Source organism: Terrapene carolina, unplaced genomic scaffold, assembly GCF_002925995.2.
Source record: "Terrapene carolina triunguis isolate 2854851 unplaced genomic scaffold, T_m_triunguis-2.0 Scaffold231, whole genome shotgun sequence".
Taxonomy (NCBI): Eukaryota; Metazoa; Chordata; order Testudines; family Emydidae; genus Terrapene; species Terrapene triunguis.
This window is the reverse complement of record NW_020664582.1, coordinates 8,729,955-8,744,920: the sequence shown is the minus strand read 5'-3', so window position 1 is coordinate 8,744,920 and position 14,966 is coordinate 8,729,955.

The following is a 14,966-nucleotide window of genomic DNA, read 5'->3' as shown; positions in this document are numbered from 1 at the left end:
AGGAAGCCGCCCCCGGCGCTCACCTGTCTCCATGGCTAGCGTCCCCGCTCACGCACCGAGACACACCGAACACAAGATGGCGGCGGTCCCCGCCGGACGGAAGCCTCACGGAAGGGAGCCCTGGTGCATTCTGGGAAGCCAGGCTCGGCGTGGGGGCGTTGCTAGGGTAACGAATACGCTGGCCCCATGGTGGGGGAGGGGAGCAGTGATTTGCTCCTCCTCCCTTTGTGTCCTGAGTGCGGGAGAACTCAGCTCCCGAGCAGGGCTGCGGTGTCACGACATCACAGTGCGCCAGGTGGCTGACGTCACAACCCGGGGGTGCGGTGCTGCTCATGACATAAAAGCAGGGGAATGCTGCGTCGATCATGACATCACAGTGCACTAAGTGAATGACATCACAGCATGGGGGGGTATTGCGCCCGCTGTTCATGACCTCACACTGGGGAAAAGCTGCTGCATTGAGCATGGCGCTGCACTATGGCAGTGGTGTATTGTTCATGACCCCACAGTGCTGCGGTGCCATGCTGTGTAGGATACCACATTGTATAGGTGCCACATTGTGTGTGACATCACAATCAAGGGCACTGCATCACAATGCAGGCTGTGTTAGGAACAGCCCGGATGGAACTCATTGCAGAATCAGATACTAAGATGGGGCATGATAACTGTGTACAACTTGCAAACACCAAGCAAACGGAGGAATTATTCAGTGTGGTACACAGGGAAATAACTGAAAGTGATTAGGTGAAATTAAGAGGGATAACTTAGGCTGAATATCAGGAAACACTTCCTGACAGATATACTGGGTTGTGGAATAGTCTCCCAAAGAAAGTGGTGAAAGCCTCATTGCTCTGGATTTTTAAAATTGGATCATAAAAACATGTGCTACAGTGTCAGAGAAAGAGCGAGATCAGGTGCTCTAACAATTCTTTCTCTTCTCTAATATAATACTCTGATGATGATGATCATAACAATCAATCTCGTATACAGTGGTTTTCATCCATAGATCCCAAAGCAAATTGTGTATATGATTAACAAAACAACATTATTTTTAAAATCTCAAATTACAAACCCTTTGTAAAAATGTTGATAATTTTTATTCACGAGTTTCCAATAAGTAGGCAAAACTACAGCACACAGAAGGGAAAATGGTCTCTCTTCAGAAACAACACAGAAAATAAAGGTAGAACATGATACAGAAAAAATAACACAGGTGAGAACCCACATTTTGGAGATCAAAGGCTTCATACTGCTCCCAACAAAATCAACAGCAGGGAGCATGATTGGGTCCATAGTCCACCATGTTGGTTAAGGGGAAGAAGTAATATATTAATGTATTTTAATACCAAATGCAGCTGTATACATAAAAATAAATCCAAAATAAAAACAGCAGGGAAATGTCTCCTACCTTTTGTACCTAGTCTCATATCCCTTGCTTACTCATAGCTGCCTATAATTTTAAAGTTTGCATTGGGCTGCTAAAACTAAAGCACAAACTCTAGAATCAAAGGACTCAAAGTTCAGTTTTGTATCAGTAACCTCCCGTTGCAATCAATGGCCTTGATTTGCACTCTTTTTCAGATGGTGCTTGCCAAAAAATTGTGAGCTTTTGCTTTTTGAAAACCAGTGCTATATATAACATTTGTTTTGTAGTGATTATAATGACAAATAAGAATTTTTTATATCTACATTTTTGAAGTTTGTTCCCTAAGAAATTATAAGTTTTTTCCTTTTTTGCCACTAATGTAATTGACTATAAGGGTTAAAATTCTGTTAGTATTATCCAAATGAATACTAGCCATGTGACCTACTACCTAGATAAGAAAGTAGGAAATCTTTAGAGACCATATTCTTCACAGTTCTTTGCGACCTCAAAGATAATGGCAACACAATTTCTGCAGGAGATGGACAATTTAAATATAAGTGACCCCAAAGAAATGATGAGTTTAGCTATAAAGTGGGTACAGAAGACATTTCCAAATGTGGAATCAGTTACCACAGGGACATTGCAATGCTGGATGGAGGAGAAGCCAGAGGAATTAATCATTCTTGTAAGTGATTATTACCTATGCATTAAAGCAAGTACTCTGTAATTAAAATCAGTCTTGGTCTCCTGACTACCCAATTCAAGAGGGTAACATTTTTCTATGTTCAACAAGTATTTTGTGTATCCTGGCTGTTCAGGTAGAATTTTTTTTTAAACTTATGATCTTATGTCAGACTTCTCTTTTTTCTCTTCTCCCTTCACGTCTTATCCTTTCCACATTGCACAAGTAGGGCCTCATAAAGCAGGGTGCAGTATAGGACACTAATAACACTTTGCCCCTTTATAGCCTGGTGTACCCAAGGCTCTCAAAGCATGCTGGGCTCAGTCCTCTATGTAGTTGCTTTTTATCATTCTTTCTTGACCTGATTGTGATGCGTGCCTGACTGTGACAAATTAAATAAAAAGAAAGTTATAATCAAGTTCACTCATAGGGTTAGCGCTTCAGCTGCAGTAAACTGAGGTAGCACTGTTGAAGTCAGTGGCACTAAGCGATGTACACCAACTGAAGATCTGGAGGAAAGTTGAAAACCACAGGCTCGCACATGGGATTCTTCAAGAAAACAAATAAAATCTCTCGTCCCATTATTTATTTACAGGCATTGTTATAGTGTTTCTGGTAGGATCTGAGAGCCATTTACTTATGTTAGGTTCAATTTATTCCTTTAAACCCACTGTATGGGCACCTACACTAGGACTTTTCACGCTGCCTATCTAGCACTGGTGCTGCTCCTAGTGTAAGGGCCACTGTAGTTGGGGTTAAGTTGTTTGTGCAACTGTGCTATCTAACCCTATGTTAGTGCTTCTACTCTTGCTAGCATTGGGGAATCATTAACACCGCTTTTTTGCAACACCTGGATTTTCCACTGAGGTCTCCCAACCCAGAACCTAACCATCCCAGCTTTAGTGTCTGAGATGTACTGATGCCCAGCATAAGCACATGATGGTGCAGGAAAAAGGAATGTTGTAGTGGCAGCATGCTCTGCCCCTGGAAAGGAACTGCTGCCAGATAAGAGAGCTCTGTTTGACGAGGCCTGTATTTTGTGGAGCTTTTGGACTGGGGTTTTAGTCCTGGTTTCCCAGTTGTGTAGGTCAGTTGGTGGGGTGAGAAGTATATATATCTAGTAATTGTATCTGCAATTCATTGATTCATTACAACTCCATATTGCACCAGATGTTGCCAAGTTCTAGATTCCAACTGAGGGAACTGAGTGGAGAGAAAAGGTGGGGTGCCAAGAAGCCTCTCTAAGAAAGGAAACTATAGTTTTGGCAGGTTACACTGTTAACCTCTTAGACAGGCAGTTTTAATTTTAATTTGAAATCAGTTGCAAACCCCACTTCAAAAACAGCCAAGTTCTTCAGCCTTTTCCTAATGGAACACGAACTATAAAGGTCAGTCAGGCTCTACAGTGAAAGTTTCATTCATCCAAGTTATGTCACAGTGAGAGCCAGGGCTGGATTTAGGCGCAGGCAACCAAGGTGACGGCCTGGCTTGGGGGGGCGCTGGGCTCAGGGAGCTGTAAGTATTCAACAGTTTAACAAATGGAGGGGGGGGCACTGAAGACACTCCTTGCCTGGGGCACCATTTGGTCTAGGGCCGACCCCGGTTAAAGGAGTTAATAAATGGAACTCTCTGAAAGAGCAGAGCTGCATTGTTGCATCAGCACCCTGGGCAGGAACTCCGCTTCTGAGGTTGCATATTTATTCCAAATGTTACATTTCTGCCTAGTTCAGCCTCTCAGCTGCCAAGCTAGCTAAGTTTTACTGCTCCTGCTGTTGTTACATTGCAGTAACAATGTTATTTACAGATTTACCTAGAACCTGGAATTTGATTTTTTTTTTGTAAGCACTTTGCCATTTTTATAGGTTAAAATATTTTAAAATGTCTCAGTTAGGAATTGCCTATAAAAGTATCTGTTACAAAGGAACATGTAGCATGGATTTTGTTTTTCTGGGAATTGGGTTATAAAAACAGCTACGGACGACTTATTCTTAGCGTTTGTTAATATAATAGGGTTGCTTTTTTCAGACTGGATCTTTGTGGTTGTGGGATACTGCCATTATCATGTTGAAAAGTACAAAGTCACTCCCTGGTAAACACAGACTTACGGCTAAAAGGAGAGATCAGACAGATCCCACGGGGCTGCTTTTCTATTCTGGAATGCGATTTCGCTCCCAATAGTGACTTCAGAGGAGAGGACCCTGTGAAAAGGTTGACTCACAGGAATCAAATTAGCATGTAGGTTTGCCAAAATCAAGTCAAGAATCTCCGTTCTTGGCCATCAATATCAGGAACAAATTGAAAATCGAGGATAAGAAATAAAGGCCAGGAACATTCTCTGGGGAAATATTAAAAAAAAAAAAAAACCTAGTTAGTTTGTATGGGAGACGCCTGAACATGGGACTATGAGCCCAGAACTCTCAGCACTGATACGGGCCTTGAGCAAATAACAACCAACCTGCTTCAGTGTCTTCATCTATAGAACAGGAGTGATAGTACAGACTTACCTACTCTATCTCAGCGCTAGGGCTGTTTATTGGTTGAGATTCAGTGATGCAGTCTTTACGCCTGTAAGTTCAATGGCACTACTCATGTAAGCAAAGATTGCAGACTTAGATTCTGATCGTTTCTAAAGTATGTTGAAGGGATATGCTAAATACTGTTTGCTTTAAATGATTATTTATTTTTATAAAATTGCATTTGTGCGGATTGTAATTAACAAACGTAGGAAGATGAGTTCCCTGCCATAAAGAAATTAAAACCTGTGTAAGTGAAAGCTGTGTTGTAAAAATGACACATGGCGACTGTATGTAATTACCACTGTACCTAAGTGGCAATAAAGTTAAGCTCTTCCCATGTTATTATAACTATTCTGTTTAGTGACACGTAAAGATAGCAGGTACCAAGAGATCTTGCCAGATCCCGGGTAAAAACCTAGCCCCCGTAAAGCCAGTCAATGGGTGTTTTGCGATTGACTTCAACAGGGCCAGAATTTCACCGCCTAATTTCATCCACCACAAATGGATTCAGACTCAGTTGATACTGTCTATTTATGTAGCCTCTCTGTTGATTGGAAAAGGCTTCCCTTTAAAACCTGAGATATTACATAATGTACTTGTTCCTCTGCAGGACTCAGTGGGTAAGTTTCATGTTAAAAACAAGGTGCTTTCTGTGTGAACGGTGGAATAGCACACTAAGAACTTTTCATGGTGCTTGTGCTTTTCAAAGTCATTTCCCGGGATTTCTGAGGAATTAGAGGTGGAAATAACAGCCTTACAGCTTTATAAAAGTAGACTGTATGAGACAACTGTATCATTTTTCACATTGAAGAGTAGTTGTGACTGACAAAATAAGGATAATTTTGTAATAAGGATTCTATAAAAATCTTTTTTTTCCCACTCAGACCTTACATTCATGGAGTTTATACAGAACATTATAAACTATGGGCCAGATTCTGTCAATTTGCACATGCTGAGTTGTACTTGACTGTGAATAATCCCATTGAACAAAATGGATCTACTCATGGAGTAAGCTACTACATAATGTCAGTAAGGGTGACAGAATCTGGCCTTATATAGTTATAGCATCACTAAATGCAGCCCCTTCTGGGGTGTGAAGCCAGTACCCCATCATCCAGCATACACTGGCGAAAAGGGATACGTTGGGCAAGGATAAAACCTTATTCTTATACAAAGTGCCATTGGATAGTCAAATTCTACCTAGAGGAAACCATATATTGCTTAAGATCTCGTCTACAAGATTTTAGCATATTTAAATCTGTTTATTTATCTCAGAATGATAATGGGCTGAAGCAACACTGCCATGATTCAAACCAGAAGTCCCAAAAATTGTTAGTATTTCTTAGGCCTGGTCTACACTACGACTTTAATTCGGATTTAGCTGCGTTAATCCGAATTAATCCTTAACCCGTCCACACAACGGAGCCAGTTACTTCGAATTAAAGGGCGCTTAAAATCGATTTCTGTACTCCACCCCGACGAGCGGAGTAGCACCAAAATCGATTTTGTAAATTCGAATTAGGGGTAGTGTGGCCGCACACCACCGAATTAATGTGGTTAAAATTAATGGGGTAGTGTGGCCGCACACCACCGAATTAATGTGGTTAAAAACCGAATTAATGTGCTTAGTGTGGCCGCGCACAATCGAATTTATACAATCTGTTTCCCAAATTCGAATTATCTAAATTCGAATTAATCTCGTAGTGTAGACGTACCCCTAGCCAGTGCTTAGCCCGTATAAGTCATCTTCTCCAGCCTATGTACCTTCAATGTCTTTCCCCACCTAGAAGGCAGTCCTGTCACTATCTCTGTCAGTAGGTCTTGAAAAATTGTATTCATAGTAGGTCAGACAGACCTTGTGCAGACTCTAGAACATCCTGTTTCAAATATGGTTAAATAATAGAGAACAGGGTGCACATTATGTTATATTTATAACAAGCCTGTACAAAGTCTGCAATTTTTTACTCCAACTCTGTAATTGTAGCTCAATAGCAGTGAGATCATAGTTATCGCTGACTGAAATGATTGTTAGAACATATTTAATTAAAGGCTTAACTGTTCGCTTGAGTTTTATTTTTGAGGTCAAGGGACTGGCAGGTAATGTGAATCACAGAATCACAGAAATGTAGGGCTGGAAGAGACCTCAAGAAGTCATCAAGTCCAGTCCCCTGCATTGTGGCAGGACCAAGTAAACCTCCTAGACCATCCCTGACAGGTGTTTGTCCACCTTGTTTTTAAAAACTTCCAGTAAGGGGATTCCACAACCGCCCTTGGAAGCCTATTCCAGAGTTTAACTACCCTTATAGATAGAAAGATTTCCCTAATATCTACCCTAAATCTCCTTTGCTGTAGATTAAGCCCATTACTTCTTGTTCTACCTTCAGTGGACATGGAGAACAATTGATCCCTGTCTCCTTTATAACAGCCCTTAACATATTTGAAGACTTATCAGATCTCCCGCTCCCACCCAGTCTTCTTTTCTCAAGACTAAACATGCCCATTTTTTTAAACTTTCCTCATAGGTCAGATTTTCTAAACCTTTTTGTTATTTTTGGTTGCTCTCTCCATTTTGTCCACATCTTTCCTAAACTGTGGTCCTCAGAACTGGACACAGTACTCCAGCCGAGGCCTCACTAGTGCAGAGTACGGCTGAACAATTACTTCCCATGTCTTACATACGACAATCCTGTTAATGCATGCAGACTATTACCCTTTTTCACAGCTGCAGCACATTGTTGATTCATGTTCAGTTTCTGATCTACTGTAACCCCCAGGCCCTTTTCAGCAACACTACAACATAGCCAGTTATTCCCCATTTTGTAGTCGTGCATTTAATTTTTCCCTCCTAAGTGAAGTATTTTGCATTTGTCTTTACGGAATTTCACCTTGTTGAATTCAGACCAGTTCTACAATTTGTCAAGACAATTTTGACTCATTCCATGTCCTGAACCATGTGTGCAATGCCTTATACCCATCTAAGAATGAGACCTTTACAATATTAGTTAATAAAAAATTACAAACCCAACATAGATACCATGTTTTGGAAATTAATCATTCCAAAGAAGGTATTTCTATCTCTAATGTGGTGGGCTCGTCATCACAATGTAATGAAGAAGGTGTCTTTCCATCCTTCCAAACCTTCAATGATAATCGCATCCGATGTGTCCAGTCTAGACACATAATTGTGTAGAAGTGTAGTGTCTTTGAAACTTAACTGCTATGAACAGCCCAATAAATGAAAAAGTTTCTTTTTCTCAAGTGTTCATTTCCTTTGTGAAATGTGCATTTCACGAAGCCCATCCTGGGATAGTCTTTGCTGAAACAATCTTCATCAGGAGTTTATTAGACACAGATGAAATTTTAATGAAGCCGTAAGTTTGGCTGTCCCAAGACTCAAGTTTTTGTAGCTTTTTGTGAACATAGTCACATGAGCACATGTCCCTATGGTTCATTCCAGTTTCAGACAACTAAGAGGTAACATAAATAGATCTGATATTAAACATCATGCTGCGTATTTTAAAAAGTCATAAGTAATTGTAGGTTTTATTTTAATGAGTTAAAATTGGTCAATGTTCTGTTCTTAGGACACCCGGAGTGCGGCTGAATTTGAAGTCAGCCATCTGCCAGGGGCAATACTTATTGACCCGCAGAGTGATACACTGCAAGAATTTCTGCAGAAACGGCTCCTTCCAGGTACAGAAAAGATCACAGTAGAACTCGTTCTTTGTTGTTGCAAACAACTTTCAAGCTGCTGTAAGGTGAACATTTTCAAAAGAGCACAGTGAACACACCTGGGGCCAGAGTTTCAGAAGTGTTCAGCCTGTGGGGTGCTGGAGATGACTGGAGAATGGCTTGGCGCACAGCCAGCTGAGAATTGGGGAAGTGCAAAGGCCACCTTTTCACCACCTTCCTGAGCTATTTCTCAGCCAGAGCCAAGAATCGGGGCCCTAATATTAAAAAAAAATAATAATAAATAAAAATAAAAAGCCTTACCTGGGTTATTAACAACACTCAGGATTATGAAGACTAAACCAATGAAAAACCTAATTTACTTTTCATCACATATTCTGGATTATTATTACTATTTTATTCTCTGTATGGCACTCAGCCTAGATGGTATAACTGGACTGGGCAATTTCTACTCAGTGTTACATTCAGGTTCTCATACACTGGCACAGAGCTGAAGAGCCTGGGTAAAGAAGTTCTAAAGGGCATTTCAATCTGAAACAACCATTTTCGTTGCTATTAAAAAACACGAACACGTATAATCATCATTAATATTAGATTTTGTTATATAAAAAGAGACAAACTAAATTTTGTGTCTAAATGGCTTGACAAAGGTGCTGGGATATGCCCTGTGCGGAGGTCATTATTGCTGAAATAATCATCATAACAACAGACTAGAAATATTGCCAACTCTCATAAAAATATAATGTTTTTAAAGCCCCAGCTTCTGGAGTCAAGTGAATATGTGAGAATCTCAGCTTTAAAAAAAGTTCTCAGCACTTATGGATGCAAAGCTTGAAACTGTGACACCATCCACCATATATCCTAAAGGCTCAGAAACTAAACATTGAATAAAAAGGACCCTAAATTCATTATTAATTATTAATTATTATTATTTAAATCTCATGATTTTTAAGCCAATCTCATGATTTTTGAGATCATGCGTTACTCCTGTTTGGAGTTGGCAACACTAGATTAGTGAGAAAAACCTTGTACATGGCTTTTAACTCCATCCTTGTTTTTTCCGTTCTATTTCAGAGAGTAAAAATAAAAATATCATTTGCTATTGCACTGTGGGATACAGGTCTTCCATGACTGCCCAGAGCATGAATGAGTTCTTGTCAAGTGAAGCCGGCCAAACCCCCCAAACTTCCCTGAAGGTTTATAATGCAGAAGGAGGACTGGTGAAATGGGCCAGTGAAAGAAGGCTGATGGTGCACAAGCAGGAGCAGCCCATTCACCTCGTTCACCCCTACAGTGCAGCATGGGCAAAACTACTGGAACCAGAGCTGCAAGCACAGATCTAAAGCATTTCTGCAAGTCTGATCTTAACTGGGGCCTCTAGGTGAAATACAAATTAATAATAAGAATAAGAATTCATGGGGGCCCCAACCTCAACTGTGTCTTGTAGGCATAACCATAATGCTACTAATAATAGAGGATTACAATATGTATTGTAGTTGTTTTAATTGGTGGGCAGAACTGGCTAAAGATACTAAGCCAGCTTTTCAGCTGGTCTAAAGTGGAGTAGGAACTGAAGTCAATTCAGATATGACAATTTACACCAGCTAGACTGAAATCTAGATTAACAAAGAGCATGGGACAATACAGAATCCATGTGCAGTCTGGTGAAAAGGGAGAAGTCCTGGCAAATGCTGGGAACAAGCCTGAAAGAGGTTATTGTGCCATAGCATAAGAAATGTAATAAAGGCACATCAATCCTCCTTTTACGCCAAGATGGAACAGAACACTTTAGCTTTATGAACCTTTTCCTTCAGTCTCCAGGTCTGTCACTCTGGCACCTATCATAAGAATCTTTTAAAAAATAATATCTAATAAAAAATACAGATAGAATCTCACGATCCAAATCATGATGAACGGAAAAGCAAAGCACTGCATTTCTAGCATCTCTGTTACTGTTTAAATTTGCTGGTGCAGTCCTGTATTCACCAGATAGCTTGTCTAGATGCATCTAATCTTTCTGGGAATAACAGTTGGGCCAGTCACTTAGGTAAAGAGAAAGAGAGCGCCAGCTGGAGATGCATAGTAAGCGGTAAATAAAATGCTATGATTAAGTGAGATTATGTCCTGCTAGTGAGTTAGGTTCTAAACATATATAAGCTCACCCATATACGATGAAAATAACTTTAATTCTTGGTCCTTGCAAAGGTGATGCACAAATAGTTACAGTTTCATGGAGGCCTAAATAAATATTTGGGAAGAAGTATAAACCCGCTCGTTAACTGCACTCTAACCAACCTGTCGGTGCTTATTATTTGCTCAATTGCTGTATAATCTTGACTGCAGCTCTGAAATCCTTTGGAAGCATTTCTAAATATACACCCCTCTCAACTTGGACATTTTAGGTGAGTGAAAATAGCGCATCACTGGTTGAACCTCTGTCTTTTCCTTGACCACTTTATTTTAAAAATAGCAAGCTGTTGACTTATTTTAAATAGTTGTACATGGAGTACTACAACTAAGAGAAATCTGAAACTGTTGTTATAATTTCCGAGGTGCCTGATCTTGCAGTTTTACTCTGGCAAAAAAAAAAATCGTCCCAATCTCAAGAGTGGTTTGGTGGGTTGTTTTTTGTTTGTTTGTTTGTTTTGGGGGGGGGTTGGTCTTAACGTTCAAACCTTACAGCTCTAAGGGCCTAATCCAAAGCCCATTAATGTCGATATGAGCCTTTCCATTTACTTCAATGGGCTTTGGATCAGACTCACGATGAGCCGCTAGGGCAACAGAACTGAAAAGAGCTGGAGAAGGAGTCTGGGGATTCTAGAGAGTAAGTCAGTCAAAAACTAGATTGCATGACACTAGTCTGACTGCGACTGAAGATGGAGCAGTCAGCGTTTGGAATGATCAGATCGATGAACAAAAAATACAATGAAATATCTAAGCCACACAGCCTGAGCGGCCGAGACAACAAGGTTTGGTATTTGGTGAATGACATATAGAAGAAACACAGCTAGAGCTGTTACAAAAGGGAGGCCTAGTGAGAAGTGCCAGTACTTCCTGCACACAGAGAACCAGTTCAGAGCATGCTGCTGCTTCTGAGTGGCAGAGGCCTCCTCATGGCCATATAACACAGGGGACAATGTCATCTTAAATGGGCACGTGTCAGGCTCCTCCTGGAACTTATAGGCAGCATGTCTGTCAAGCTTCTTGTATCTTATGGCTTCAGGCTGCCCCTGCAAGCAGCTGAGCACAGCAAGGAACCAGAGGAACTCCAGAGGTGTCCCTAAGCAAAGCAAGGAGTTGGGGCCCAATCAAGCCCCTGATCTGAAGTCACTCACAGGGTGGCGGAGGTCGCATTGACAGGGCTGGTGATGAAGTCAATGAAGGCCATAAGAACTGTGAGCCGGGAAAGGGAAAAGGCTGGCGTTGCCCTTTAAGGAATGGACCACGGGAGCACTCTGAGCGCTTTCTCCCCTCTTGTGTTCCCACTGTCTTGTGGGGCTCCCCCATCCCCTTTGTGGAGCACCCCTTCCTGACCCTCCCTCAGCCTTTGCCTCGTGACCTTTGGAGTGGGACTAAGGGAATACTTCCACCCCTCTCACCAGCCCTCTGTCTCAGGAGGGGGAGCAGCTCTTCCTTTCCAGCTGGAGCGCTCTGGGGTGAGCTGCCCTTTTAAGGTCACAGAGTCCCTCTCACTTGGCTGCCTCACAGTGACCTCTCAGCAACTCAACCAGCAGCTGGGGAAACAAAAGGGAACGTTGGAACTGGCTCCCCTAGGCCTAGTTTCCATTGAAATTCAGCTCTGAAGTCTCTGACCTGCCTTCCTCCCCCATCTTTGATCCTTGTCTCTGGGATGCATCCACTTTAGTCAGTCCTCAGTGCAGGGAATACTTCAGTTACTATATTTAAGCTTAATGGCAATGTTCACCACACAATCTGTTCATTATTTGCTCCCATGATGTAGAGGTTGCTATTGGCGTTGGTGACACTGACCCCCACCCTCTCTTTGTCACCCTGCCCAGGCAGGTTACTGGGACCAGCACATAAAGTCCAGTTTCTTTCCAGCACTTCGGCATGTCAGAGAGGGCAGGTCCCAATTGCTTCCTTGGGATTAATCAGAGATCAAGGCCTATTCCAGGGTTAAAATAATTAACAACTGAAAACGCCCAAAACCTGATTCTTCCTGAAGTAATGAGATGCTGACAGTTCTCCTAAGGAAACCACAAACCACATCATTTACCCACACTGACTAAGGGGGGGACAATCAAGGGTTTTTAACTTCACAGCCCCAAAGTTCCATGTTCCGCTAATTATTTCCAGATTTTAACATAAAAATGCAGTCAGCTGAAATAAAATAAGCAGAGAAAAGCCAGTCCTTTTGACAGGTGGAGAGAATCTGTTCTTCTTGGAAATTTGGATCCATATTCAATATCTACAAAGTTCAGGGTATTTGGATCTGGGCTTTTGGTTTGGGCCCATCCCTCCTAACAACAAAAATAACGGTGGAAATTAACAAAGGATGCTGTATGAACCCATTTACTGGGGGGGGGGGGTTAACTGCTGCGGGGGGTAGGTTATTATAAGGGGGAAAACAAGAACAAGACTTATCCAGAGAATTAAAATAAGCAAAAAGGAGCAGATTCCTTCTCTCTCCCAGGCCCCTGAGAGGGCAAACTCTGTTCTCCCCTCTGGGTCAGCACTTGTCTGAATTTCTTCAGAGTGCAGAGAGGTAGGTATGAAGGTATGACGTTCACTCACTCCTCTCCTGGACCAGCAGGGGGCGTCCAGCTCTATGGCACAGTTCCCATCTCTAATTCAGAGATAGTGGTATTGAGTGGTTCTATTTAGGGACTGTTCTTAACCCAATATTCATGTCAAACTGATCATTTTGTTTCAGCTAAATGTAATCTTTAATGGGCCTATTCTAGGAAAGGTAAAGTAGAGGGAATAGGTCCATATACAGACTGAGATCAGTTTTCATTTTGGGAGCATGCATTTTTTTGGCAGATGTCTGCACTGGGAAATGGTAAGAAAAGAGAAGAGCATGGGTTGTGGTGGTTAAAGCAGCAGGACCAGGTTCCTGGGTTCTAGTCCCAACTCTGGAAGGACAGTGTTGTCTAGCAGTCAAAGCAACAGACAATCTAGAAGATCCTGCATTCTCTCTGTGAGTTTACAGTAAACAAGCTGCAGTAAAGACTGCCATAAAGAGGCCCCACCACTATGCAAATCCTTTTAATATCTTAATGAGTTAACAATTTGCCAGATTCACTTAACTCAGCTGTAATAGGCTCTCTCCAGATGGACTTTATTCAAAGATCGTCATGACCCAAAACGCAGTTGATTTCAGTGCAATCTGCTAGTTACAGAATGACCCAACTATATATGCTCTATAAATAGTTTACAAAAAGTAAGTGGACCTAGAGATTCTCATCTACATAATGCAAATAAGGGTGGCCTAAAGGTTGGCGACATGTGTATCTCAATACTGTTTAGGGACCTCATCCAATACTTTGCCTTCTGCAGGAATGGGATTTCAAACTATAGTTTGGTTTCCTCACATCAATCTCCTGTAATTTCCACTTTTTGTATGTTCCTCAAAAAGATGAGAACGGTGACAATCTACACAGACCTCAATATCTGCTGTAAAATCTCAGGCCAGTTTTTAAATGGGTCAATAGATCTGCATTTCTGTGGTGGAGTTTTGCAGAGCTAGATTTAAATTCACCTGTGGGCCAGCAAGATCTTGAGAGGTGTGTCAAAATGGAGCCATCCAAAATCAGTAGCCACTTTTGAAAATATTGGCCTTTGCAACTTGGTCACACAGGAATGACAGAGTAAAGAATCACACCCGGATAATCTGCCTACTTGACTTGTTCTTGCCACATGGCCATCTTTCCTTCAAAAGACCTTGAGTCAGTTCCAAATTTGGATCACTATTTTGTGTCTTCTAGGGTGAGATTTTCAAAAGCACTCAGTGCTGGCCTAACTCATGTCAATGAACCACTGCTTTCAATAAGGACAGGATTAGGCTAAAGGTGAACAATTTTGAAAATCCCACTCTTACTGACAAATACTAGAGCTGGTTGGAAAATGCAGGGAGGGGAGATTTCAATGACAATGAAAATAATTGTTTTCTACTGAAAAATTTGACTTTTAATCAAAAACCTGAAACTTTTTTTTTTTTTAAGTTTTTGTAACTGGAAAAACCAAAATATTTCCAGATGAAAAATCAAACTTTTTTTGTTTTTTGCTCAGATCAGTATAGCTTTTGGTTTCCAATGAATAATCAGAAATGTTCAACAAAAACAGTCACCTTCTACACCACAATAATAATAAATAATAATAATAACTTAACTGAAAACTCAATTTCCCATCAAATTAAAATTGACAGAAAATGTTCAACCAGCCTCACTAAATATTAAGTCACCGAAACCCATTATTGGTCATTAATCAGCAGAGGAGGTTTGTTTTGTTATAAGGAACGTTCAGTCTCTCCTGACTTTTCAAGAATCTGGTTGTCTATAGAATCGCTGCTCTTTGGAAGCTGCACATCACATTTCTGGCATGAGGTATTATTTGAAAACGTATTGCTGTCTGACTCATTGAAAAGCTACATTGCAAAGAAGGCCAGGCAGCAATTTTTCATGGTTAAATAAAGTGAATAGACATGGGGAAGATAACATCTTTTTACTTGTAAAAGAAATGGTCAGCTGCT